Source organism: Priapulus caudatus, unplaced genomic scaffold, assembly GCF_000485595.1.
Source record: "Priapulus caudatus unplaced genomic scaffold, Priapulus_caudatus-5.0.1 Scaffold3072, whole genome shotgun sequence".
Taxonomy (NCBI): Eukaryota; Metazoa; Priapulida; class Priapulimorpha; order Priapulimorphida; family Priapulidae; genus Priapulus; species Priapulus caudatus.
The window spans coordinates 6,527-11,738 of NW_014580133.1; the positions used below are offsets into that span (position 1 = coordinate 6,527).

The 5,212-nt window shown below is 45.0% G+C and overlaps 1 long non-coding RNA gene across 1 annotated transcript in view; it reads right to left on the bottom strand.

Annotated features, from left to right (window-relative positions):
- Window positions 1–282: 282 nt before the first annotated feature.
- The window catches only part of LOC106819266, a 10,807-nt gene continuing 5,877 nt past the window's right edge, over window positions 283–5,212 (bottom strand). Inside the window, exons 2-3 of the long non-coding RNA XR_001395387.1 lie at window positions 611–734; window positions 283–366 (exon numbers count right to left, since the gene is read on the bottom strand). This is a non-coding gene — a long non-coding RNA (uncharacterized LOC106819266). The remainder of the gene's footprint in view (window positions 367–610; window positions 735–5,212) is intronic.

The window sequence follows — 5,212 nt, forward strand, 5'->3', positions numbered from 1 at the left end:
TCTGTGTGTGTGTGCTGCCTTGTCTGCTGTTTGTGTGTGTGTGCTCGTGTGTGTGTGTTGTGTGTGCTGTGTAGCTGTGTGTGTGTCGCTGTGGTGTGTGTTTGTGCTGCTGTGTTCTGCCCGTGCTAACTCGCGCATGCACGCGGCTGTTATCTCGTAGGCAAATCTCGAGTTTTTCGGAATATTTCGAAGCGCTGGTTGAATGTCCCGATGGGCTGGGCTTGTTTTGCTTGTTTATCTGCACTTCGTAAATTAATAGCGACGTTGACTCACCGACTGCTAGGCCGCAAGGGTGCGCTGCGCATCCAGCCTAGCATCTTCGGGTCCGTCCGCCCCGGTCGCCCGCCTCCGTCGGTTTTTCCAGCTCTGAATTTGAACACGGCAATAGCAATAACAATTAGCTATAGCAAAGGTTTGTTCAATCGAAATACTCCGCTACAATATCTCTATTATGTACGCTTGATATTACGCATGCTGCCGCAACAAACAGAAATTGAATTCTATTTATATAATGAAACGATTTAGAATAATTTAATGAAACGAACTGTATTACTTCAATGAAACAAATTGAATTCAATTTAATGAAATAAATACGTAACTGCTTTTCCACCTCTACTTTTCGATACTTCCTCTACTTTCCGATACTTCCATCAGTGTATCCACGAATGCGATCCAAACATAGTGGCTCGGCCACGCCGCCCCCCGTCTTCAAATAATTATGCGAATTCTACTTCCTGTGCTATACAAAAACTATAAGAACGCGACCTAGAACCGCTATAAATGTTTAGCCTTCTCGGACTGCTTACGAGGCGGCGAGTCGTGTTTTTGACATGCCATAAGATCATGACGGTGCCCTAGCCACTAGAATGGCCAATTCGCGCTGCAGAGGCTTAGATGTTATGTCAACGTCATTAATTAAATGTTTTCGTTAATTATCTCTGCATTGTTGTGATCCGTGGCGCAACTAGCCTCGCTCTCTCTCCTCCCCCCTCTCTCTCTCTTTCTTATATATATATATATATATATACTACTATATATATATATATATATATTACATCCCTCTCTGTCACCTCTCTCCTTCTCTCTCTCTCTCTCGTCCCTACCTCTCTCTCTCTCTCTCTCTCCTCTTTCTCCTCTTTCGTATCCTCTTTCTCGCGCCCCCCTCTCTCTCTTTCTCTCTACTCTCGTCTCTCCTCTCCTCTCTCCTCCTCTCTCTCTCTCTCTCTCTCTCTCTCTCTCTCTCTACCGCTCGCTCTCTCTCTCGCTCTCATCTCTCTCTCGCCGCTCTCTCTGCTCTCGCGCCCTCTCTCTCTCTCGTCTCTCTCTCTCGCTCTCTCTCTCTCTCTCTCGCGCGCGCTCTCTCTCTCGCTCTCTCTCTCTCTTCCTCTCTCTCTCTCTCTCTCTCTTTCGCGCCGCCTGCTCTATCTATCGTCTCTCTCATCTCTCTTATCTCTCTCGACTCGCGCCCGCTCTCTCTTCTCTCTCTCGCTCTCCACTCTCTGCTCTTCTCTTTCGCCCTCTTTCTCTCTCTCTCCGCTCTTCTAATCGCTCTCTCTCACACACACTCAGCATCACCGCAGCAACCACGCATCGAGGTTTTGCAGCGTAAACATCTACAGCCGCTGATAACACCTCTATATTAACTCTCGCTCATTATTAGCTCTCGCTAACATATAACAGTATAAGCATATAACATATAACATATAACATATAACATATAACATAGTAACATAAACATATAACATATAAAAAAAAAACATTTTATAACATATAACAGTATAAGCACTATAATCATATAACATTACACATATTAAAAAACATATAACATATAACAGCTATCAACAGTTATAACATATAACATATTAACATTATAACATATAACATCTCAGCTTCCTTCGCAAAACGGTTCACCGGAAGCGGCGGAGGAAGCGTCACCCGCGAAGAGCCAGGAGATGAAAATCGTCTAATAGCATAGCGATTGTCGTGGAGGGAATGTAACCAGGCTGGTCTGCTATAGCATCTATATGACAAATACGACATACGCATATACGCTCTCCTATGACACTGTTTATCATAAGGAAATTCTTCCTATGACAAATATTGTCTGTATGTCGTTCGTGCCGCCATCATAGCCGAGTGATTGCTGCGAGAGAACTGTAACAGACGGGGCCAAGAGCGCATGGCAGATGGGCAACCGGCTGCGCCGCCGCGAGCGGGCGGAGAAAAGGCCAAACCCCGCTGCGCGCCTATATTTACTCAGGAAACCACTCACTATATATTGTGCGAAAAGAGCAAGAGAGAGAGAGAGAGAGAGAGACGACGAGGAGCCAGAGGCAGAAAGAGCCAGACGAGAGAGAAACGGAGGGGGATAGACGGAGAGAGGAGGCGCAGAGCGGAATAGTGTGGACAAATGTGAGGGATAATTAATGAAGGGAGAGAAATAAAGGAAAGAAGGCGCGCCACGCAGAAGGTAAGATGCGCGAGATCGCGAAAACGCCGTGCGCGCGTATGGTGTGCTTGTGTATCTGCTGTGTATTTGGTGTGTGTGTGTGTGTGTGTGTGTGCTGCTGGCTGTGTGTGTGCTGTTGTCGTGTGGTGATGCTCAAGTGCGATGGCCGGGCGCGTCTCTTGCCGCTGTGTGTGCTGTGTGTGTGTCTGTGCTGTGTCGCTGCCGTGAGTGCCGTGTGTGTGCTCCTGTCCTGCGTCGCCCGCGCGCCGCTCGTGTGTGGGCCTCGTGCTGTGTGCTGTGTGCTGTGTCGTGTGGTGTGTGTGTGTGCGTGTGCACGCCGCTGCCGGCCCTGTTCGTGCGCGATGTCTCAGCGCAACCGCCAGACCATATCACCAGACCCGAATCTGGTTAAACTGCGGGCAATTTCAGGCGACCAAACCCATCTCTAAGTTGACATCGTGTCGAGCCGCTGCACCCTTGCTGCTGGGGGAACCTCCCCGTGTCTCCCCATGGACCTCTTATCCACTTTCAACAACGACCGCCCGCCCGAGCCCAAAATTATTAAGCGCGTGTGTGGACCAATTGCCTATGTCCATTGTAATAGGGAGGGGGATGACCGTTCCACGGAGAGCACGCGGGGAGGGGACTGGTGGGAGGAGCGGAAACGAGGCAAGGCCGCAAGCACAAGAGCCAGGGAGCAGGGAAGACGCCTTCAAAGAGCCCGGTGCGAGCGGCAGTGCAGGATGGAAAGGGCCAGACAGGGGAAGAAAGCAGCCAGGGAGAAGGAGAGACGCCTTAAAAGAGGGTGACGCAGGCAGCGAGCGAGCCAAAAGGAAAAGAGAGAATAGGCAGCAGGGAGAGGAAGACGCGCATTAAGAAGGTAAAGGACGAAGGCAGGAGCCGGCAAGGAGAAGAACAGAAAGAGCCACGGAGAAGAAAGATGTCGGTCCCTCCAGTGTCACTGCGAGGAGCCAGCACACTCGTTAGGCAAAGCCCAGGAAGTGACGTTCATACTAATTAATATTTATTGGAGTTAACAAGACAGGTTTATGACCACTAATTACACGACATTCTAATTTCTTACGCTACTCAATCATTAATTCATAATTAAAAACGATGACGCGCTTGATTGTAATCAGTGTTCATTGAAATATTTATTACCGCATTTTTGCCACTATACTACTCGCATTTTTGCATTCTAAGATGACAGCAGATAAAAGTTAAGCCGTTTTAATGGGAATCGCATCACTTTTTTCAAACACGTGTTTTTTCTTAAATAAAAAAGTTCTCATTATTAGCCCCCACGTAGCCGCTGCCAAACATGTTTGTTAATAGTCGTGAAGATCTAGTGGATAATGGGCCAAGGATACAGCCATCCCGTGAGTTTAAGAGACATCCAGTGACAGGTGCATCAGGACATGCACTGAATAATATATAAAGTAATCGCGTGCATAGTTAATGTAATACAGGATAAGTAAAGGTATATATATCAAGCCAGCCTCAGATAATAAGCCCTCTGATTATCTATTATCTATTATCTATTATCTATATGCCAGTTCTTAACCATACTTATATACTATATCATATATTAGCTCATATAATATATATATATAATAAACATGTGTATAGAGTACACATTAATACATCATTAGATTCTTTCCTATGCGTACATGTTACATACATGCTATGCACATATGATCATAGTATAGACTGTATATATATATACCTAGAGGCATGATAGAAAAATCGTCGCGTGGGTATTGTAGGAACTGGTGGAAGCAGCGGTTTGAACGTGCACATGATCACTAGAGAATTAACTCATTCATTCATATTTGGCTATGACTTTTGGCATTTGTAATTCATTCAGCTATCCGTTCGCGATTGAACGATTGCCACGGCACTCCTCCCACTGGATATCATAATAGCAAGAATATAATTACATAACTAGAAAGTATATAGTAGAATGGAATAGATTTCGGAAAGAACAGAATGGAATAGAAGGGAATGGAATATAATAGAATAGAATAGAATAGAATAGAATAGAATAGAATAGACGGAATTAAAACAGGATTAAATAGCATAGCATAGAATAGAATAGAATAAAATTAAATAAAAAATAGAATGGAATAGCATAGAATAAAATAGAAATGATTGTACCTCAATGAAATAGAAATTACAGTGCATGAATAGAATATAACTTATGGTACACGAATAGAATAGGTAAACATCTATATCCATGTACAGACAATAGCTTTCTTCCTATACCAGTTTACGCTTGCTTGTATAACACGTGCACGTCATCATAATCATAAGCCTTGCGGCTTTTTCTCCCCCAAGCATTGCCTTTTCGAATTTCCCATTTCTACGCTGTTTGGCTAGCACGACAGCGCATGCATCACGCTAGACAGATTCTGACAATTCCCCGGTCACGGCCCGACCGCTCTGCGTGCATGCGCGCATGAACACGCGCGCGCGCATTTTTTAAAAGTCATTCACGGGTGGAAAACCGTGACAGCAGGAATGCGTGCTATATTTCACTCGCGCGGAATAACTGTATCGTAGATTAATAGCTGGTGATTATCACTGTGTTGGAGTTAATAGACTCGGATGTTGTGGGTAGCCTCTCTGCTTGGCTGCGACGCTGGTGTGATGTGCGCGGGAGTTTGGCGGCTGATGTCAGAAACATCATGTATGAGTATAAAAATGTAGGAAAAGAGAATAAGGTGTTATATTTAAAAAATAAAAAATTTTTTTTTTTAATTA